At 45.3% G+C, this 23,810-nt stretch overlaps 1 protein-coding gene across 1 annotated transcript in view; it reads left to right on the top strand.

Moving 5' to 3' along the window:
• Positions 1–2,093: 2,093 nt before the first annotated feature.
• Positions 2,094–23,810, top strand: part of SV2B (synaptic vesicle glycoprotein 2B) — a 242,503-nt gene continuing 220,786 nt past the window's right edge. The window contains exon 1 of the mRNA XM_070358807.1: positions 2,094–2,424. The gene's annotated coding sequence lies outside the window, so the exon portion shown is untranslated. The remainder of the gene's footprint in view (positions 2,425–23,810) is intronic.

The following is a 23,810-nucleotide window of genomic DNA, read 5'->3' as shown; positions in this document are numbered from 1 at the left end:
TTAAAAACTTAAATGAAATGGATAAAGTTCTTGAAAAGTAATAGTTTAACAAAGCTGAAAGAAGAAGAAATAGAAAATCTGAGTAGTCAAATGGCTAATAAAATAATTGAACTTGTAATAAAAAACCTTCTCACAATAAAAACTTTAGGCTCTAATAGTTTCACTGATGACTTTCCCCCAACGTTTAAGAAAGAATACACAATCTACACAAACTGTTCCAGATAAAAGGAATGAGAAAAACTTTTCAGCTTGTTTATGAGGCCAGCACAACCTTACTATAAAAGCTTTGACAGGGACATTATAAAAGCAGAATTCTAAGTTAATATCCCTCATGAACATAGAATGTTTTTATATAAAAATATTAAAATATCAAATCAAATCCATTTATATATAAAATATGATATCATGGAATTTATTTGAGGAATATAAAGGTGGTTTAACATTCAAAAGTCATTGAATGGAATTACCCATATGAGTTGAATAAAAGAGTAAAACTATGGATATCTCAATGGAAGCAAAAAACTTTTGACAAAATTCTACATATTTATTATGAAAATTTCTTTCATCTGATAGAGTTTTTAACAATGGCTAACATCATACTTAAGGGTAAAATATGCTTTTTTAAGAAATTAAGAATAAGATAAGGCTCTTCATTATCACTTTTATAATTAAAATATGTAATAGTATGAAGACTTTTCCCCTGAAAAAGATATCCAGTACCACCACTTTATTTTTTAAAAACCTTTAATTTTATATTGGAGTATAGAGATCCACGGAGAAGGCAATGGCACCCCACTCCAGTACTCTTGCTTGGAAAATCCCATGGATGGAGGAGCCTGGTAGGCTGTAGTCCATGGGGTCGCTAAGAGTCGGACACGACTGAGCGACTTCCCTTTCACTTTTCACTTTCATGCATTGGAGAAGGAAATGGCAACCCACTCCAGTGTTCTTGCCTGGAGAATCCCTGGGACAGGGGAGCCTGGTGGGCTTCCGTCTATGGGGTCACACAGAGTCGGACACGACTGAAGCGACTTAGCAGCAGCATAGAGATCCAACCAATCCATTCTAAAGGAGATCAGCCCTGGGATTTCTTTGGAACGAATGATGCTAAAGCTGAAACTCCAGTACTTTGGCCACCTCATGCGAAGAGTTGACTCATTGGAAAAGACTTTGATGCTGGGAGGGATTGGGGGCAGGAGGAGAAGGGGACCAGAGGATGAGATGGCTGGATAGCATCACTGACTCGATGGACATGAGTCTGAGTGAACTCCGGGAGTTAGTGATGGACAGGGAGGCCTGGTGTGCTGCGATTCATGGGGTTGCAAAGAGTTGGACACGACTGAGCTACTGAACTGAACTGAACTGATAGCCAGTTAACAATTTTGTGATAGTTTCAGGTGGACAGCAAAGGGACTCAGCCATACATAAGCATGGATCCATTCTCCTCCAAGCCCCCCTCCTATGGAGGCTGCCACATAGCATTGAGCAGAGTTCCCTGTGCTACACAGTAGGCCCTTGTTGATTATCCATTGTAAATATAGCAGCCTCAGTACCACTTTAATGCAATGTTGTCTGAGAGGTCTTAACCAGAGTCGTCAGGCAAGAAGAAGTTTAGGTACCAGACATAAGCATTGACGGACTTCCATGGTGGTCCCATGGTAAAGAATCCGCCTGCCAATGCAGGAGACACAGGTTTGATCCCTGGTCGGGAAGATCCCCTGGAATAGGAAATGGCAACTCATTCCAGTATTCTTGCCTGAAAAATTCCATGCACAGCGAAACCCGGCGAGCTGTACCCATGGGGTCGCAAAGAGTCCACACGACCGAGGAGGCATGCACTATCCGAGGATTCACCTTCCCAGGAATTCAAGTCGTGCCCTCCGAAGTGTCTTAGTTTGGGGCTGGTGAAAGGGAGTGTGGAGTGCATAGCGCCCCCTGGTGCCGGGCGCGGTGGAGAGCGTGAAAGAGATGCCAGTCAGCAGTAGGGGATGAAACTCGAAACTCGAGGAATAAGAAGTTTAGCGTGTATTGGTCTGCAAATCCAGAGAGCCTGGGTCCCCAGCTGGGTCCCCTGCCCATCAAGCTATCCCAAACACTCCTTCTTGAATCAGAAGGGGATTTAGAAGCGAGAAGAGGTGGCCGCCGCCAATACCTTTAATGCCCAGGCCGGGAAGAAAGCGGGTTAGGATCTGATCCCGCTGAGTAGAGGACCCAGGAGCCTCCCGCCTTGGGTGCTCGGTGTGGCGGGGGCGCGCTGCGCGCTGCGGCGGCGCGGGCGCCGTGATGCAGGTGTGACACCCGCGGACTCCTGCCTCCGCCGGGATCGCCCCAGTGCCGCGTTCTCCCGAGCAGCCGGCCGGGCCACCCGGACTGACCCCGCTCCGCCCGCACCCGGGGGCGGCCTCGTGCGGATTTCCCACCCAGGTAGGGGACGGCATTGCTCGCTCCGGTGCGTGCAGACCCGGCCGGGGGCGCGGAGCCGGCGCGACCCTGGGGGCTCCCAGGCTCGCCTGCTTGGGCTGAAACGTACACGCTGGTACCTCTGAATGTTGTTTATAGTAAATGGCACAAAAGACAGGGGAGAGTCTTGGAAAGCTGGCGCAGAAAAGCAAGCACTTGCCTGCTGCGCGGGGTTGCGCGCCTCTTTGAAGCGGGCATCCCCCAAGGGCTGTTTTTAAATCCTGTTTGAACTGTTAGCGCCATACATAGTTTTGCAACTTAGGCTATTGACGTTGATAACTCCCTTTCCATAAGCTTCCTAGTCACCCCTTTTAGTTTCGGTTCTTTGCAATTAGATGGATGTGTGTGTGTGTGTGTGTGTGTGGTGAATGATGTTGTTGTTGGTTTGTTCTTAAAGGACAGATCGAAACCAGGCTTTCACCTGGTACCTCTGGGTTGGGGTTTGTGAGTGTGTATTTGTGTGTGTGGAGGGCGCCCTCCGCGCGCGTGGGAGCCGTTTCTTAGGGACGCGGAGAGGATTTGTTTATAGATGGATTTTAGCGCAAGGAAAAGAACATGATTTGTTCTGCAGGGATGGGTGAGCGGGTGCGTTTAGCCAGGGAGGAGCGAGGCACTGCCGTTTCCTCCGCAGACGGGTGTTAGATATATCTGCTGTCCAGGTTTCAGCCCGGCTGCTGAAACACGATCCTTAAACCAGAAATCACAGATGCAGACTAGCTCCTTTTAAAGGTAACTTAACCTCGGTGTCTGGGGCTCTGGTAAGAGCAGAACGGTAGGGTGGGGTGGGGTGCGTGCTCATTTTTTAAAAAGCTTGTTCAGAAGCAAATGTGGGTGGTTTTGAGGTTCAGGGAGTGGCAGGTGAAGGATGGGAAATAGATACCTATAGGGGAGAATTAGACTTCCTAGCCAGCTCAGTGATCCTTCTGGTCTACCCTGGTCTCTTCTGTTTCTGCTTCTTGCCCTTTCCAGAAGAGGTCACTTACCCTGCTTGCTCCAGTGGGTGCAGCAAGCACAGCACAGGCTCGCTCTGCATCTTTCTTGAGTCAGCAAATACTGGTCGAGCACCTAGTTATGTGTCAGAGGCTGGATTAACCCTGAGGGGTGCAGAGAGGATGAAAACAAAGTCTATTTCCCCAGAAGCTCACATCTGGTGGAGAAGAAACACCTGTAATAATGAGGTATGATAAGTTCAGCAATGTAGATGTGGAAAGAGTGGTGGGAGCAGGAAGAGAGGAATTAATGTGGCAGTGATTTTTTTTTTTTAAACGAAGCTCTCCTAGGTGAGATGTTACATGAATTTCAGTAGAAACGGGGTCCCTCTCTTGGTCCTTTGGTCTGTGAGTAACCCCCATCAGTCTCCCCATCATCAGCATCAAGGTTACTATACGTGCAGAGCTCTGTAAGTTACAGCAGGGTTGGCGTTTGCAGTATGTGACCAGATACTAGTAGACACAGACACAAGATGACAACCAAGAGAAAAGAGTGTCCAGCACAGGAGGTCAGGCTTTTTGTTTCTTTAATGGATTGTTTCCCCAAGTTCTAGAACCAGGAAGATTTGGGAGCAGTACATCACAAAGGCAAGGATTCTGGATAGTTCTGAGGGATTCTCAGAGCAGATGAACTTCTGCCTTCATCTCCTTTGGGTCCCTGACCTGTCTGTGCTTGTCCCAGCTCAGATCAAAAGGAAAGCTCTGAACCTGGATGTCTCTAAATGGATGGAATAAAGGAAATCTAAAGCTATTCCAACCAATGTGCTCTGGGAAATAAAAATCCAATCTGACGGATTTTTTTTCCTGGACAAAATCTATGGTGGGTGATAGAAAAATGGTAGAATGAAGAGCTCTTGTGCTATACATGTTGCCAGAGATACGTCTTACGTGCGTCTTGTAACCTAAAGCATCACTGAGGTATTTAAAAAGCAGATTGGCACGCGTCAAGAACCGTGGGTTTTGATACTCAAACAGACCTAGGTAAGTGTCTTGTGCAGGTTTCTTAGCCTCGCTTTGAGCTTTGGGTTCCTGAGCTGTAACATGGAGATAACAGTGGAATTCTTATAATATAATTACATCATAAGTGCTTAAAAATATGTTTATTGGGAAATGATCATCATATATAAGTTGCTTGACACAAAGTAGGTGCTTAAGAAATGGCAGTTCATTCATTGAGTACCTACTATGTGTCAAGAATTGCTCTATGTGTAGGGATACGGAATTGAATTAAATGAAGTCCCTCAAGGAGCTTACCTTGTGTGTGTGTGTGTATATGTGTGTGTGTGTGTATGTAAGATAGCAGACAAATAAATAACAAGATAATGATGCATTATAGTGGAGAGAAATAAAGCAGAGTAAGAGGAATGGGGAGTCTTGCCAGAGGGCGCGGTGAGGATTGTTATTGTTTAATATAGCTTGGTCAGGGAACGCTTTGCTGATGAGTGACATTTGACTGGACCCCTGGGAAAGTGAGGAGCGGGCCAGGCAGATGTCTGAGGAAGAGCATTCTGGGCAGTGTAGCAGCACCTGCAAAACCCTGAAGCAGGAGGGAGGTGTGTTCATACGAAAACCCAGAAAGAAGTCCAGTGAGGCTGCGGGTGAGTGAGCGAGGGGAGCAGCAGTAGGATTTGAGGCCAGAGGGGTAAGCCGGCAGGGTCACTGGGGTATTGCCTCTCATGATTTCTATTTGTTGCGAAGATTAATATCCTGAGCACTTGTGGAAAGAATTGGCTGACATCTTACACTCGATGTTTAGAAGAAGTCTCGTTGGGAGACATAGGTTCCTAGGTCACTCAGCCTGAGCAAATGCAACCAGCAGAGGCATAAATCTTTCCAAGGTGATGAGAAGCTCAGTGCAAAACAGTGTTTAGCAATCTTTCATCCAGATCAAGGACTGTTTTAGGGCTTCTATTGAACATTTCCTTCGCAATGAAAGAAAGGGCCACCTTTACTGAATAGTCCTGCAGGTATTGTCCCTGCTAGTTTTTAGTCTGTATTCTTGGAGGATGAAAGTAGTTTCTATGGCTATGGAAAGATGTTAGAATCAACTGGAAATACATTGACTGTTGGTGTACCGTGGGATGCATGTACATGATATTATATGGTGCACTTATTTGAGACTTCCATCTTGTAGGCTGAATACGACGAAGATCACAATTTGCTGCTCCACCCCTCTGGGACATCGTTCCTCTACAGCAGGGGTCCCTTACCTCTGGGATCTAATGCCTGATGATCTGAGATGGAGCTGATGTAATAGTAATAGGAATAAAGTGTGCAATGAATGTAATGCGTTTGAGTCATCCTGAAACTATCTCCCCTGTCTGGTCCATACAAAAATTGTCTTCCACGAAACTGGTTCCTGGTGCCAAAAAGATTGGGGACTGCTGCTTTAAAGAGCATGGTTTTGGCAGACTTATTGTTACCAAAGAGAAGAGTGTGAGGGGAGGGAGGACAGATCAATTAGGAGTTTGGGATTAAAATACACACATTGGGCTTCCCAGGTGGCGTTAATGGTAAAGAATCCATCTGTAAGGCAGGAGGTGCAGGAGACGCGAGTTTTATCCCTGAGTTGGGAAGATCCCTTGGAGGAGGGCACAGCACCCCACTCCAGTATTCTTGCCTGGAGAATCCCATGGGCAAAGGAGCCTGGTGTGCTGCAGTCCATGGGGCTGCAAAGAGGCGGACATGACTGAGCAACTGAGCACACACACACACTATTGCATATAAAATAGATAAACAACAAGGACCTGCTGCATAGCACAGGGAACTGCATTCAGTATCTTGTAATAACCTATAATGCAAAAGAATATATATACGTATTTATATATTATGTCTGATAGAATCACTTTGCTGTACACTTGAAATCAACTGGACCCAATTACAAAAAATAAAGAGCGTGGTTTTGGGGATTTGAGAGCTTCCCCCTCATGGCTGACCCTAGTGCTGTGGGACTGTTGCAGTGTGTTTCGTGGATAGAAATGGGGTTGGATGCCTGAGAAGCTGGTCAAGGTTTCTGTGAAACAGGATTTGACAAGGTTGGGTCCTGGCTGGGTGGCTGGCTGGGTGTCCCCCAAGTCACCCCTTTAGAAGGTGACTTTCACCTCTGTGGATTTTTCTCCATCCAAGGTCTTGCTGCTTCAGAAAGCCACTTACATTGCAGTGACCTTGCTCACCCCAGACCGAATTTGCAGTGGCTGGGACCCTGTGTGGCATGGCAGGGTGTCTTATTCTTGCTGATCCCCTTGGTGACAACCACATCACAAGGAGAAGCTTTCCTGATGAGCACATATTCAGAGCAGAGCAGCTGAGATGCCTCCCCTGGGGGCTGATCACATACATTAGGGCTGACCTTACCAAGGAACTATAGGACAAATCTCCCCGCAACTTAGCGGCTTAAGACAGCAACCATTTCTCATTTTCTCACGTGTTTACGGGCTGGCCAGGCAGTTCTTTAGGTCTGAGTGGGCTTGATTCATCTCAGCTGGGTTTGTTCATGTTTTTTTTGTCTGCTGTTGGAGTGGCTGAGAGCTGGCTGCTTGAGGGTGGCCTTACCCGGGGGAACTTGGCTCTGCTCTGGGTAGTACCACATTTTCCAACAGGCTAGCCCAACATGTTCACATAGTATCCCTGGAATCCAAGGGAGAGTGGAAACTTGCCTGACCTCTTGAAGTCTAAGCTTATACTTGGCACACCGTTGTTTCATCTTTGTCTATTGACAAAAGTAAGTCACAAGGCCAGCCAGAGTGAAGGTGTAAAGAGTCTGCCTGCAATGCAGGAGACCAGGGTTCGATCCCTGGGTCAGGAAGATCCCCTGGAGAAGGAAATGGATACTCACTCCAGTATGCTTGCTTGGAGAGTCCCATGGACAGAGGAGCCTGGCGGACTGCAGTCCATGGGGTTGCAAAGGATTGGACATGACTGAGTGACTGAAACTTTCTCTTCAACTCACAAGGCCAGCCCAGAGTGAAGGTGTAGGGACTAGAATATACTTTAAAAAATTATTTACTCATTTGGCTGTACCAGGTCTTAGATACAGCATGTGGGATCTTTGACCTTTTGTTGTGGCATGTAGGGTCTAGTTGCCTGACCAGGGATGGAACCTGGGCCCCCTGCATTGGGAGCACAGAGTCTTAGCTGCTGAACCACCAGGGAAGTCCCTGGAGTACACTGCTTGATGGGAAGAGCTACGAAGGCACACTGCAAAGAGCATGGATATGGAGGGAGGAGGGGAACTGGAATGTCTTTGCATTCAGTATACCATAGGGACATTAATATTTAAAGTCCCCTTGACTAAGGCTCCTTTTTTCCCAAGTTCTGCTTGAATGGACAATGCCTGAAACTTGCCCTTTTCTTTTTCTCTGTTGTTCTCTGTTTCCATGGCTGATCAGCTTCAGACATATGAATCTTTAGATAGCCATTCATCCACCAAATATTTACTGAGTGTTCCTTACATGCCAGGCATGGGCTTCCCAGGTGGCACAGTGGTAAAGAATCTGCCTGCCAATGCAGGATGCACAAGAGACGCAGGTTCAATCCCTGGGTTGGGAAGATCCCCTGGAGGAGGAAATGGCAACCCATTCCAGTATTCTGTGCCTAGAAAATCCCATGGATAGAGGAGCCTGGCAGGCTACAGTCTATGGGGTCACAAAGAGACAGACATGACTGAGCGACTGAGCACACACACACAAACACGTGCACCAGTCAAGGTAGCAAGGTCCATCCTCATGACGCATTCATCCTAGCTGGGGAGATGGTGTGTAAATAAGTAAATATGTATTATGTGATGAGAGGACATCACGTAGGGAGAGCAGGATGAGGAGTGCCTGGTTGAGTGGATGAGGAGCAGGGTGAAGGAAGGGGTGGGAGTGGTCAGGGTGACATGAAGGAAGAGAGTCAGCCAGATGGATATTTGGGGAAGGACCCTTCTAGGCAGGAAAAGCGACAAGTGTGAAGGCCCCGAGGGAAGAGTGTCCTGGTGTATCCTGGGAACAGAAAGGGCATTCATGTAGAGAGGGTGAGGATGGAGAAGGTGAGATCAGACAAATGGCTGAAAGCTGGGTAATACAAGGTTATCTAGGGCATTGTGTAGACTGTGGCTTTTACTCTGAGCGTGATGGGAAGCCAGTGGAGAATTTTGAGCACTCGCTGACATTATCTGATTTAAGCTTTACAATGATTACCTGAGCTTTAGACCTTAGAATAGACTTTTGGGGTTAAGGGTGAAAACAGGGAGGTGAAGTCAGGAGGCTACTGCAATGATCCAGGCAAGAGGTGATGGTGGTTTGGACCAGGGTAGTTAGTGGTGATGGTGAACAGTTATCAAATTACGGATATATTGCTCTAGGGATTCAAGGATGACTCTACATATTTTGACCTGAGCAGCTAGAAAGAGTGGCCTTTTACTGAAATGGAGAAGGAAGAGTAGTGGGGTTTAACTGAACACCCAATGGGAGATGTTAATTTGATAGTTACACGTGTGGGGGGTTTAACTGAACACCCAATGGGAGATGTTAATTTGATAGTTTACACATGTGGGTCTAGAGTTGAAGGAAGAGGTCCTACAAGGAGATATAAGCTTGAGTATCGTTAGCATTCTTAATTTGTCCCTTCCTTGAGCCCAGTCCCTGCTGTACCACCAGTGCCCTGCATATTGCTTGACACATAGTCTGTGCTCAGTGAGTATTTACTGAATGAGTGAATGGAGTCATTCAATCACTGGAGGTGACTGCAGATCTTTGTTTCAGTGGGTCTTGAAGTGTAACTCCCTGAAGTTATTCTTTTTCTTTTCAAGGTCTCATGAGAGCCTTATTGTGGATCCCACGGACTAAAAACAGACTTTAAATGTGAAGGCTCCAATTGCTTATGTCTTATAGAAAACAATGTGTGATGACAAGTAAGAAGGAGAAACAAGTGGAAACCAAAAAATAGCTCATACTTTCAAAAAAGGAGACAAAATCCTGCGGGAGAGGAGGTTGAAATTCAGAGGTGTGATGTTCTTGGGTTATTATTGTACTCCTCTTAATTTAAGATTAAGCAGAAGCAGGAAAGAATCTTGAAAAAGGAAGATGTTTATTTAAATCGATTTTGTGCCAAGTGAAAGAGTGTCACCAGCTTGCTTGAAAAATCCCACATCTACAGCATCTTGTGTAATCTGTTCCTGTTTATAAAAGGAGAGAAATCAGCAATAGTCTTATAGGAAAAGGGGAGGAACAGTTATGGGGTTTAATTGGCGTGACTTTAATTGGAATGACTTCAGTCTCAAACTCCAGGTGCTGACCATTTCCTCCCCGTGGTGTGACTGAATATGTGTGAGTGTGAGTTTTGTTTGCAGTGATATTAGAGGGGGTGGGAGTGAGGAAAAAATGTAGTCACTGCAATGGCAAATGGCTTCTCTGTGTGTGTGTGAGAGAGAGAGAGAGAGAGAGAAAGAGAAAGAGACAGAGAGAGAGAGAGAGCAGGAAAGGGACAACAGTGGGAAGAAAAGAACTAAAGCTGAGAAGGAAATATGAGAAAGGGATATCAAGTTGGCCTCCGTTTGTACGTGTGGATACCAAGCTTGACCATGTTGGAGATTGGATGGAGCGGTGGGATTTGGGATCAAACAAAACTTGGTTTGGACTCAATCTTCCTTACTTTCTAGCTGTGTAAACCGTAGCAAGTTATTTAATTTCCCTGAGCCCTGGTTCCTTCAGCTGTAAAATGATGATGGTGCTGATGGTGGTGGTGGTGATGACAGCGGTGATGGTAGTAGTAATAACACCCAAGGGGTCTGCAGTTTCTTTCATGCTCCTGTTCTTGGCAATAAGTTGGTCTAAATACTAATTAAAGAATTACTGAGTGCGCGCTTAGTCATCAGTTGTGTCCGACTCTTTGTGACCTCATGGACTGCAGCCCTCCAGGCTCATCTGTCCATGGGATTCTCCAGGCAAGAGTACTGGAGCGGGTTGCCATTTCCTCCTCCACGGAATCTTCCTGACCCAGGGATCAAACCCATGTCTTCTGTGGCTCCTGCATTGCAGGTGGATTCCTTACCTGCTGATCCATCGGGGCTTCCCAAAGGATCACTATATCTAATGAAAGAACTGGAAATTCTAAGTGTAGAGAGAGTTTAGAACCTGTCATTTAATGTTGCCAGTGCTGATGAGATTATTTGCATGAGGCCCATGGTGTTCAAAATGAGACAGGTGGATAATAATCAGACTTATGAGCTAGAGATTTCTGAGGTGCCTCAAAGGGAAACCAACCTTCCATTCTCTGCAACAGACCAACCCCCCAGCTCAGCTCTGTCTTGTCTCATGCTTTGTTAGAATTCCTTGATCAAAGTTTTTGAGTCATTTGGATTATGGAGGTGCAGAAACTCTCCATCAGATGCCTCTGAGTTTTGCTCCCATGAAATCTGCCCCATGATGTTTTCTACTGGAAAATCTGCTGTTTTTCCTGCTCCAGGTACATAGTAGGCACACAATACGAGTCTATTTGATTCATGAATGAGTAAATGCTGTTGTGGTTGCTCTGTTGGCTGAGGCTCCTTGGTTTTTCCTCTTTGACCTGGACAAGATGTGACGATGTGAGAGACAGTGCTGAGTTTGCAGCATCTAGTAAGTACTCAGCAGCTAAGGGTTTCCCAGGTGGCGCTCGTGGTAAGGAATCCATCTGCCAACGTAGGAAACATGAAAGATGTGGGTTCAGTCCCTGAGTTGGGGTCGGGAGGATCCCCTGGAGGAAGGCATGGTAACCCACTCCAGTATTCTTGTCTGGAGGATGCCATGGACAGAGGAGCCTGGCGGGCTACAGTCCATGGAGTTGCAAAGAGTCGGACACGATGGAGTGACTAACGTACAACCACAGCAGCAATGGTTTCTCTCTGTCCCACCTCCCTGCTTTTGCTGCCATTCTGGCCTCCTCTGGATCAAGGAGCATCAGGTTTCTCGTGGGGCTCTCAGATGCTTCTGGAGTGAAGACCAAAGCTCCCTTGCTGTCCTGCCCATGGATTACAGTTTACCCACTGTGTCTCCTGGTCCAGTGAAAACCTGCACCGTGGATTCCCTCCTTCAGCCTGTGGTCCTATCACATTTCTCTGTTTCTATGGAAGCTCCTGCTCCATGCACTTCCTGTTTCCTTCAGTCTTTAGAGCTTGCTTCTGTCCAGGGCAGCAGTGGGGAGAGTAGCATTAACTTTTTTCTTTTCCCCAAAAGGCAACTGAAAATTCTCCCCTAACCAGAGACTCTGTGTGTGTGTGTGTCGCTCAGTCGTGTCCGACTCTGCAACCCCATGGACTGTAGCCTGCTAGGCTCCTCAATCCATGGAATTTTCCAGGCAAGAATATGGAGTGGATTGCCATTCCCTTCTCCAGGGGATCTTCCTGACACAGGGATCGAACCCCAGTCTCCCATATTGCAGACAGATTCTTTACCGTCTGAGACACCAGGGAAGCCCAGTGACTCTGTAACCCCTCAGAAACACAATTAAATTGAACTTTTTTAGGAGCTAGAACATACAGGCCATGTCTTCTCTTCCATTCCCACTTTATAGATGGGAAACCTGAGGTCCAGAGCGAGGAAATCACAGATGAAGATACTCTTGGACAAGCGGTGGAACAACCTCATTTCTTTCTCTTCCCGTTCTATGTAGATGCAGGAGAAGGTAATTTGGCCAGACTTCTGGGGCCTTCTTGCATCACAGATGTCCGGGTCTAGCAGTCGGCTGTTCAAGCTGGGAGCTGGGGACCATTAACTGCTTCATACGTCAAACCCAGATGATGCATGTGTTGGCAGGAGCTCTGGCGCCTAAAAGTCACGTAAGCTTGGGGGAGATGTGTGTACTTCACACATGTATTTTCATGGCTCCCCATTACTGAAACCTGCCAATGAACACATGTCTGTCCATCAATACCTCCAAATGTACAAATTTGTTTTAATAAGTATTTCATTGGCAGGTTCCTTTGGCTTCCCTGGTGGCTCGGACAGTAAAGAATCTACCTGCAATGCAGGAGGCCCAGGTTCGATACCTGGGTCTGGAAGATGCCCTGGTAAAGGGAATGGCAACCCACTCCGTTATCCTTGCCTGGAGAAGTCCCTGGACAGAGGAGCCCGAGGGGCTACAGTTCCATCCAGTCAGGAAGAGTCGGACACGACTGAGTGACTTTCACTTTCACGTTTCATAGGCAGTTTCCTTATTGGGCCCAGAACAAGTTCAGGACAATGGAAGGACTTACTTGGACTAGAGGATCTTAGTGTCTCAGAGCTGAAGGGACTGTAGGAATCTAAAGTCCCTACTAGGCAAAGACAGGAGCTGAGTCTGGAGAAGGAAATGACTTGCTTAAGGTCCTATAGTCAGGGAACACTAGAGAGAGGACCAGAGCCCAAGTCAGGCCTGCAGAAGCTAAGTTCATCAGACAGTAGAGAGCAGAGAGACCACGATCACAGCAGCGTTATTTACAAGGTATGGAAGCAACCTAAGTGTCCATCAGCGATGACTGCATAAAGAAGCTGTGGTACATGCATACAATGGAATACCACTCAGCCTCAGGGACAAACGCAATTTTGCCATTTGCAACAACATGGGTGGACTTGGAGGGTATTCTGCTTGGAGAAATAAGTCAGCCAGAGAGAGGCAAGTACTGCATGGTGTCATTTGTATGTGGAGTCTAAAAAAGAACCCAGCTAGTGAATGTAACAGAAAAGAATCAGACTCACAGATACAGAGAACAAACGAGCGGTCACCAGTCGGGAGAGGGAAGTGGGAAGGGCCAGAGAGGGGTAGGAGATTAAGAGGTACGAACTCCGGGGCATAAAATAAACAAGCTAAAGGGTATGTATTGTGCAGCACAAGGAATATAGCCAATACTTTATAATAACCGTCAATGGAGCATAAGCTTTAAAAATTGTGGATCACTGTGTTGTGCTCCTGAAATTTATATAATCTTGTACACTGCCTGTACCTCAATTAGAAAAATTAAGAAAAAAAAAGAGAGCACAGGAAACGAGGCCCGGGTGCCCTTCACGCTGAGAAACCCTCTGCAACATGACGGATGGTTCCCCCAGGCAGTTGAGAGCCTGGGCGGCTCCCCTGCAGCTCCCTCTGAGAAATCCTCTGGGGGTTTCCCCTGCCGGTGACCCAAGCACAGGCCCAGTGAGCGGAGCTCCTGGTCTGCCCGCGGCCCCTGCTCTCCTGCCAGGCGCAGGGTCTGACCGTGGCCTCTCGCCTGATCGGGGGCAGCAGATGGTGCGGATCGGAGCCCAGCTGGCACGTGGGCGGCTCTGAGGGAGCAGAAACGGCTTGGCGGGGAGAGGCCTGCACCAGACCAGAGTCCCGGGCGCCCCTAGGACCGGGCTAAAGAGGTCACGGCCATGTCAGGAGCTCCTGACCTTGGCCCTGGAGGGCTGAAGGGACTCAATTCCACTCCTGCGCTCCCCACCCCACCAGGATGAGTGATGAAGGCAGCCCACCCACGGTTGCTTAAATGTCTGTGGGTTACAGGCGGCTGCTTTGAGTATTTTTCAGCAAAGCATAAAAATTAAGCTTGAAGGAAAGGGAAGATCTAGGAAAGCAGAGTAAAGGTGGTAGCTTCAAAACTAAAGTGGTCGCACAGGGAACTCTCGCTCCGTGTTACGTGGCAGCCTGGATGGGAGGGGAGTTTGGGGGAGGGTGGATACACGTATACCTATGGCTGGGACCCTGTGCTGTCCACCTGAAACTATTACAACACTGTCCATTGGTTATGCTCCAATATAAAACAAAAAGTTAAAAAATGAAAGCAGTAAGAGGATCAGCCCACGTGGAGTGGTAAAGAGGTCGATTAGAAAGGGTCAGAGCAGAGGCTTCCCTGGTGGTCCAGTGGCTAGGGGTCCGAGCTCCTACTGCCGGGAGCCGGGGATTTGATCCTTGGTCAGAGAACTAGATCCCACAAGCCGCAACTAAAGAAATCCTGTATGTGGCAACTAAGGCCTGGTGCAGTCAAATAAATAAAAATAGATATTAAAAAAGACAAAAAAGAGAAACGGTCAGAGCAGCATGGAAACAGGATGGGATGCTGAGCTGAGCTCTCCTCTCACTCCCCACGATGGGTGACTTTGTCTTCATTTGGGGGTCCCAGCGCATCGCTGTGCCAGGCTCCCTGCCTCACATCACGGGGTTGGGGGCCTCCTGTTTCCACAGTGACCCAGTGTGGGGGACCAGGTAGAGCTCTCACAGGCCAGGTTATTCCCATCAGTTTTCTCAGATTCATCCGTGTCACTGCCAGGTGGATGTCCTGGGACTCTCAGCCCATTTTCTCCAGGCATGTAAGTTCTCTTCTGGCTGGCTTGACCTTCCAATTATTCCTGGATTCTTGAGCTTCTTAGAGAGGGTAGAGAAAACAAAGAGTCCTAGATTCAGTCTCTCCTGGGTTCCCGGCCTGGCCTTGCTTCTTACTCAGTTGAGATCTTAGGTGAGTCATTTAGCAATGCTGGGCCTCAGTTTTCCAATCAGTAAAATGGGAATGATGATGGTTTTACCTACTCTGTAGAGTCACTGATGGCAGATACTATTAGATGCTGCATCCTCAGTCCAATGACTAGTTGAGGTCCATTTACAGCAGCAGCTGCTGCAGATTGAGCCTGTCACCTCCAGATTTCCTATGCATGTCCCAAGATTCCCTGCAGCCTGCTCAGGGCTCTCATTTGCTCCCTCTGCTCTCACACTGGGGAGACGAGGAAATGCTTAGGACTTGTCCATTTGGGAAATAGAGGGGAAAGTCATGCTGGTGTTATAAGAATCACCTTCAGCATTTGCTCGGCACCTCATATTCCAACAGCAGGTGTCCTCACAATAACCCTCAAATAGGCAGCTTATAAGTCTGTTTTATTTTCTTACAGATAAAGAAATAGAGACAGCAGAGGTTTCATCTTGCAGCAAAGTTAGCTTTGTACTGAGGACCCACATGGATGCATTAGACGTGGTTCCTCTAGGAGCTTGTAGTTTGATCATGTGACAGTAATGATGATTATGATGTATATATGATTTCATTTTATTTCATTCTTCCAATCTCTGTGAAGTGGGAGTTTATTGTCTCCATTTTGTCACGGAGTAAACTGAGGTTCAGAGGCATTAAATAAGTTTCCCAAAGGTTATTGTTGTTGTTCAATCTCTCAGTAGCGTCTAACTCTTTGTGACCCCATGGACTGGAGCACACTAGGCTTCCCTGTCCTTCACCATCTCCTGGAGTTTGCTCAAACTCATGTCCGTTGAGTCGGCGATGCCATCCAACCATCTAATCCTTTGCTGTCCCCTTCTCCTCCTGCCTTCAATCTTTCCCAGCATTGAGGTCTTTTCCAATAAGCTGTCTCTTCACATTAGGTGGCCAAAGTATTGGAAGTTCAGTTTCAGCATCAGTCCTCCCAGTGAAAATTCAAGGTTGATTTCCATTAGGATTGATGAGTTTGATCTCCGTGCTGTCCAAGAGACTCTAAAGAGTCTTCTCCAACACCACAGTTCAAAAGCATCAATTCTTTGGCACTCAGCCTTCTTTATGGTCCAATTATCACATCCATACATGATTATTGGAAAAACCATAGCTTTGACTATACAGACCTTTGTTGGCAAAGTAATGTTAGCATTGAAGGGGAGAATGGATTCAAATGCAAGGCTGCTTAACCTCAGAACACGTTCTTTGCTGTGTGCCGTGTTCCCTCCCCACAAAGTCCATGAAGGCTGGTTAGGTGCAGCAGTGAGTCTCAATCCACGACCTTGACTCCAGCCTCTCCTGCTCCTGTTGCTACAACCCACAGGCTTCTAAAGGGAGTTTGCAAATATCTGGTTACTTCCTAATGGGCTTAAACCAGGAACTGGATCCAACTGGATTCCCAGCCTCTGAAGCTATTTTCCTACAAAGTCTTATAAGGGCTGCAGTGCCTAGGCTCTGCTGTTGGGAAGCTCATTAATTATGAGACTACAAGGTGAGATGATGATGGCACAGAGATATAAACTGAGTGAACGTTTGTGGGAGCATGGACTATAAGCAATGATTATTGCTGCATAAGGAGAGAAGACTGAGGCCCAGAAAAACTGCTGGACAGGGTGAAGGGGCATTGCTTAACTGGGCCTTGAAGGATGAGTAGGAGTTTTCCAGGAGGGCGCTGGGGAGGAGAATGGTATTCCTGATAGCAGAGATAGTTTGAGAAGAAGCTAGACCTGAGAGTGTTCAGTTGATCTGGGAACAATAAGCAAACTGGTATGGTGAGGTGGTTTTGGCTGGCAGTTGAGGACGGGCAAAGGGGCTAGTGGAAGGTGGCATGGACACACACTGGAACCTCTTGGGGTTTTTCTGTTTTAACTTTTGTTGGAGTATAATTGGTTAACAATGTTTTGTTAGTTCCTCTTGGGAGTTTAAATGTTATTAGGAGTGCAGAGGAAGAAAACCCCCTCAAAATCCACTAACATACTCAGAAAAGCGGACTGTTGTCTGGGCTCCTTGAAATGGTCCTTTGAATGTCGAGATAATTACTGTCCTTTGCTTCATCCACAAGGCCTGGCCGTGTGTGAACTGTGTGGATCATAAGGCTGATATAGTCTCCATCACAGACATCCATCCAATTAGAGAAACAACAGCAGTGGAAACTGTGATTGATGTCTTGGAGATCTTCAGTGTACAGAAAGATCCAAGATAGCGTGGAAAATATTTAAGAACTATAAAGAAGTCCTAGACCATAGTTGCCCAGAACAAACAGAGCAGAAAGTTCTGTTTTCTGGCTTTAGAGTAGAGGAGAGAGCTGCAAGGGGACCAAGAGGACCAGCAATCTCTTTATTAAACTGCTTCCTACTCTTCCTGGGCACAGAGACTCCAGCTCCCAGCCTCTTTTGCAAGTGAGTGTGGCCACGTGACAGGTCTGTTGATGTGATGAGAATGGATGTGATGGGTACTGGGGTTCCCAGGGCCGGCCAGTGAACTTCCATATGCCCACTTCCAAGCTCTTTTCCCATCCACTGGCTGGCCCTGCTTGGCACTGTCTCATGCCAGAAATAAGCTCTGCCTATGTTAAACCACTGACATTTTTGGAGTTTGTTATAGCAGTTAGCCTACTTTCACCAATACAAAGCCTGAAATTTTAATTAGTAATTCCTCATAAGCTTATGGGAACACATCACAGAGGATCAAGAAGAGCATTTCTTGGTAACATAAAGATGAAAAAGCTACCTCTGGGCTGACTGCTGGGGTGCCTGTTTCATGTGAGCTTCTTTTGTTTTAATTTTAAAATTTATTGTATTCCTATTTATTAACATATATTTTAATATTTAAACTTATTGGGCCTTAGAAAGCACCCCTACGAACAAAGCTAGTGGAGATGATGGAATTCCAGTTGAGTTATTTCAAATCCTGGAAGATGATGCTGTGAAAGTGTTGCACTCAATATGCCAGCAAATTTGGAAAACTCAGCAGTGGCCACAGGACTGGAAAAGGTCAGTTTTCATTCCAATCCCAAAGAAAGGCAATGCCAAAGAATGTTCAAACTACTGCACAATTGCACTCATCTCACATGCTAGTAAAGTAATGCTCAAAATTCTCAAGCCAGGCTTCAGCAATATATGAACCGTGAACTTCCAGATGTTCAAGCTGGTTTTAGAAAAGGCAGAGGAACCAGAGATCAAATTGCCAACATCCGCTGGATCATGGAAAAAGCAAGAGAGTTCCAGAAAAACATCTATTTCTGCTTTATTGACTATGCCAAAGCCTTTGACTGTGTGGATCACAATAAACTGTGGAAAATTCTGAAAGAGATGGGAATACCAGATCACCTTACCTGCCTCCTGAGAAACCTATATGCAGGTCAGGAAGCAACAGTTAGAACTGGACATGGAACAACAGACTGGTTCCAAATAGGAAAGGGAGTACGTCAAGGCTGTATATTGTCACCCTGCTTATTTAACTTCTATGCAGAGTACATCATGAGAAACGCTGGGCTGGAAGAAGCACAGGCTGGAATCAAGATTGCTGGGATATCAATAATCTCAGATATGCAGATGACACCACCCTTATGGCAGAAAGTGAAGAGGAACTAAAAAGCCTCTTGATGAAAGTGAAAGAGGAGAGTGAAAAAGTTAGCTTAAAGCTCAACATTCAGAAAATGAAGATCATGGCATCTGGTCCCATCACTTCATGGGAAATAGATGGAGAAACAGTGGAAACAGTGTCAGACTTTATTTTTTGGGGCTCCAAAATCACTGCAGATGGTGATTGCAGCCATGAAATTAAAAGACACTTACTCCTTGGAAGGAAAGTTATGACCAACCTAGACAGCATATTCAAAAGTAAGAGACATTACTTTGCCAACAAAGGTCCGTCTAGTCAAGGCTATGGTTTTTCCAGTGGTCATGTATGGATGTGAGAGTTGGACTGTGAAGAAAGCTGAGCGCCGAAGAACTGATGCTTTTGAACTGTGGTGTTGGAGAAGACTCTTGAGAGTCCCTTGGACTGCAAGATCCAATCAGTCCATTCTAAAGGAGATCAGTCCTGGGATTTCTTTGGAAAGACTGATGCTGAGGCTGAAACTCCAGTACTTTGGCCACCTCATGCGAAGAGTTGATTCATTGGAAAAGACTCTGATGCTGGGAGGGATTGGGAGCAGGAGGAGAAGGGGACAACAGAGGATGAGATGGCTGAATGGCATCACCGACTCAATGGATGTGAGTTTGAGTGAACTCCGGGAGTTGGTGATGGACAGGGAGGCCTGGTGTGCTGCAATTCATGGGGTCGCAAAGAGTCGGACATGGCTGAGCGACTGGTCTGAACTGAAAATAGTTATACTGTACAGTATTTAAAAAGTCTAATAATTTTATATAGGCAGAATCACTGTATGATTCAGCAATTCCACTCCTGGGCATATATCCAACAAAACTGCAATTCAAAAAAAATATATGCACCCCATGTTCATAGCAACACTATTCATAATAGCCAAGACATAGAAGCAACTGGACAGGGACAATTTAAATGTCCCTGGACAGATGAATGGATAGAGAAGATGTGGTATATATCTTATGTGTGTGTGTGTGTGTGTACACAATAGAATAGTACTCACCCATTAAAAAGAATGAAATAATGCCATTTGCAGCAACATGGATGTAACTAGAGATTATCATACTAAGTTGTTGTCATGGTTCAGTCACTAAGTTGTATCTGACTCTTTGCCACCCCATGGACTGCAGCACGCCAGGCTTCCCTGTCCTTCAGTATCTCCTGGAGTTTGCTCAAACTCATGTCCATTGAGTCAGTGATGCCATCCAATCATCTTATCCTCTGTTGCCCACCTTCTCTTTTTGCCTTCAATCTTTCCCAGCATCAAGGTCTTTTCCAGTGAGTCAACTCTTTGCATGTGGTGGCCAAAGTATTGGAGCTTCAGCTTTAGGATCAGTCCTTCCAATGAATATTCAGGGTTGAGTTCCTTTAGGATTGACTGGTTTAATCTCTTGCTGTCCAAGGGACTCTCAAGAGTCTTCACCAGCACCCAATTTGAAAGCATCAATTCTTTGGCACTCAGCCTTCTTTATGGTCCAGCTCTCACATCCATACATGACTACTGGAAAAACCATAGCTTTGACTATATGGACCTTTGTCGGCAAAGTGATGTCTCTGATTTTAAATACGGTCTAGGTTTGTCATAACGTTTCTCCCAAAGAACAAGTATCTTTTAATTTCACGGCTGCAGTCACCATGTGCCATGATTTTGGAGCCCAGGAAAATAAAATCTGTCACTGTTTCTACTTTTTCCCCATCTACTTGCCACGAAGTGATGGGATTGGATGCCATGATCTTAGTTTTTTGAATGTTGAGTTTTAAGCCAGCTTTTTCAGTCTCCTCTTTCATCCTCATCAAGAGGCTCTTTAGGAAGTCAGAAAAAGAAAGACAGATACCATATGATGTCAGTTATATGTGGAATCTAACTGTGACACACATGAGCCTATCTATGAAACAGAATCATGGACAGAGAACAGACTGAGGGTTCCCAAGGGGGAGGGGGTTGGGGGAGAGTGGAATGGGAAATGGGGGTTGGCACATGTAAGCTTTTATATTTAGGATATAAGCAACTAGGAGGTTCTTAAATGCAGGAAAGGGCACAGGGTTAAATAGCCAGTGTTTCCTCTGATGACTCTTCCGTGAGCCTATGCAGTCTGAAAAGACTAAAGTTCAATATTTTCCCTTTCCTCCCACATTGTTTCTGACTTCTATAAAATGATGAGGATATCTTGTAACATTTGATATCATTAAAAATAATAATAATTTTTTATACTGAAAACCAGGGAAGTTCTTGCCACATAAATTACATAAATAATTAAGAGTGTTGGATCTCTGTGTATTATGCAATGTGGTTGAACATCTTACTGAGAACAGTGCTGGGTGAGTGAGGAAAGCTTCTAGGAAAAAAGCTCCATCTTTGGTGACATGTGCCTGACGACCACGGAGCATATATGCCTCAGATAAGGCTGACTTCTCCAGGTATGTTGATCATCTGTATCCTAGATTATAGCTAGGACCATCCACTGAAACTTGAAGTACTTAACCGGTAGATTTGGCCTTTTGGCCCCTGATGCTATAGTGTAGAAATCCAAAGGGCTTGATGAAAGGTGTGACCAGATGCTTACTGGCCAGTGTGTTCTCAAAGGCTGGTGTTCTGAGGTTGTAGAAGGTAGTTGGGGCCCAAATGTAGCACATTAAATATTTGATTCTTGCTCAAAAGTACACTTCGCAGTTGTATTTCTATTTCGTAGTTTTTATCTTCTAGGATCCCACTGATCTATTATTCTAGTATGAAGTGGTGGGATTCTAGATTGGCCACAATTCATTCACCACTTTCCCCTGGTGAATGCTATCAGAATATTACAGTGAACACTGGTGGAGCTGGGGAGCTCACATTCCACACAGAGGATTCACCTCGGGAAAAAAGTGATAACCCCATTCACTTTGCTAGTGATTGGCTCAAAAGTGTGACTCAGTTCTGGCTAATGAGAAACGAGAATAAGTTAACAAAGCAGTGTCTGGGAAAGGTTTTTTTGTTCCTAAAGTGGAAAAAAACCCACGGAAAACACAGTCCTTTTTCTTTCTCTGGACGTTGTCACATGTACATTTTACACCTGAAATTGTGGCAGCCATCTGGCTACCGCTTGAGGCTGAAACCAGCGTGAGAGATGGCAGAGCAGAGATGTGGAAGGAACCTGGGCTCCGGATGATATGTCATGGTTTTAGTGAATCAGCTCCTTCTGGAATCCTTCCTTCTGGATTTTCTGCTTAAGCCAGTTTCTGTTTCATTGTGACAAAATAATTTTTTATGTGGAAAATACTGTTGGCTGCCTCTTCAGTATTTTTTGTCCTTTTCTTCATTACCATGAGAACCTCACTTTTTTTTTTCTTCTTTTTTCCCCCAGAGAGGAAAGGGCAATATACTCAGCCAAAAATGTTTTCTCTTCAGATTTCTTTTCAGCTAGAGATGACTCTAATTCTAGCTACTGAGATACAGATGAAAAGTTCTGAGTGGGGCCTTGGGGAAACCTTTTTAATAAGAATAGGTTTTTTCTACCTTCTAAACTGTTTATCATATTTAGAATGATAGTTAATATGTGCTGAATTATGGAGTAGTTCATCTAGATGTATTATTGAGCAGATGCTCTTTAGAATTTAAATTTTACCATATGTAAAATCAATGGTGGTGGTGGTTGAGTGGACTGTAGCCCGTCAGGCTCCTCTGTCCATGGGATTTTCCAGGCAAGAATACTGGAGTGGGTTGCCATTTCCTTCTCCAGGGGATCTTCCTGACCCATGAATCGAACCCGGGTCTCCCACATTGCAGGCAGATTCTTTACAAAATTGATAAAAATCAATAAAATTGATAGCTGGTGGGAATTCGTTGTATGATGCAGGGAGCTCAAAGCCGGTGCTCTGTGACAACCTAGAGGGGTGGGAGAGGGTGGGAAGAGGGAGGGAGGTTCAAGAAGGCATACATCGTATGCATGCCTGTAGCTGATTCATGTTGGTGTATGGCAGAAACCAAAACAATGTTGTAAAGAAATTATCCTCCAATTAAAAATGAGTTTAAAAAAAGTAAAAAAGTAAGAGACACATATCGTGTACTAACACACACATATGGAACCTAGACAGATAGTGCTGCTGAGCCTGTTTGCAGGGCAGCAGTGGAGGAGACACATGCTTAGAGCAGGCTTGTGGGCAGCAGAGGGAGGAGAGGGTGGGGGGAGTTGAGAGGGCAGCCCTGAGACGCATCCCAAGCCACGTGTAAAACAGACAGCCAGTGGGGGTTCGCTGTAGGATGCAGGGAGCAGGAAAAAAAAGGTGACTTCAAGCTTTGCAAAAAAACTCCAACAAATTAAAATATGGCTTTGTCGCCACTGTTTAGTTTCGATATCTGTGCCGTTTATACTCAACTTGAGGTCCTTTTTCTTTTTTGAAAGAGTTTTTAAAAATTTGTTTTTTGTTAACAAATTACCAAACAATGGTAGTCTATTTTCTGGTGTTGCTCAGTAATGCACCATATGTATTTATTTATCTATTTTTCTCTTTACCTTTTGATTCCCTTCACCCATTTCTCCAATTCCTTCTGTCCTTGGAAGGAAGGAGGACTGTTCTCTGTATTTATGAGCATATTTGTTTATTTGTTTAGTAGATTTCACGTATAAGAGAGAGCTTACAGTATTTTTCTTTTTTTGACTTACTTCACTTAGCATAATGCCCTTAAGGTTGTCACAAATGGCATAGTTTAATTCTTTTTTTATAGCGGAATAATATTCTATTCTTTATCCATTCGTCTGTTGATGGACATTAGGTTGCTTTTATATCTTGACTATTGTAAACAATGCTGCAATGAACATGGTGGGTACATATATCTTTTTGAGTTAGTGTTTTCATTTCCTTCAAATAAATCCCTAGAAGTGGAACTGCTGGATCATATGGTAATTCTATTTTTCAGATTTTGAGGAACCTATAGCACGTTTTCCATAGTGGCTGTGCCAATTTACGTTCTCACCAACAGTGTACAAAGGATCTCTTTTCTCCACAATCCTCATCAACACTTGTTCTTTCTTATCTTTTTCATAACAGCCATTCTAACAGGCATGAGGTGACAGCTCATTGTAGTTTTGATTTGCATTTCCCTCGTGATTAGTGATATTGAGCATCTTTTCATGTGACTATTGGTGGTTTTCTTTGGAAAAAAGCATGGTGTAAGGTAGTGGCCAAGTTTCTTTTCTATGTGGCTGTCCAGTTTTCCTGATGTCATTTATTAAGAGACTTTCCTTTCCGCGGTGTATATTCTTGACTCTTTTGTTGTAAATCAATGGACCATTTCTGCATAGGTTTATCTCTGGGCTCTTTATTCTGTTCCA

The sequence above is a fragment of the Bos mutus genome, chromosome 21, assembly GCF_027580195.1.
Source record: "Bos mutus isolate GX-2022 chromosome 21, NWIPB_WYAK_1.1, whole genome shotgun sequence".
NCBI lineage: Eukaryota > Metazoa > Chordata > Mammalia > Artiodactyla > Bovidae > Bos > Bos mutus.
Note: the sequence above shows the minus strand (reverse complement) of the source record. Positions and strands in the feature narration are given on the sequence as shown.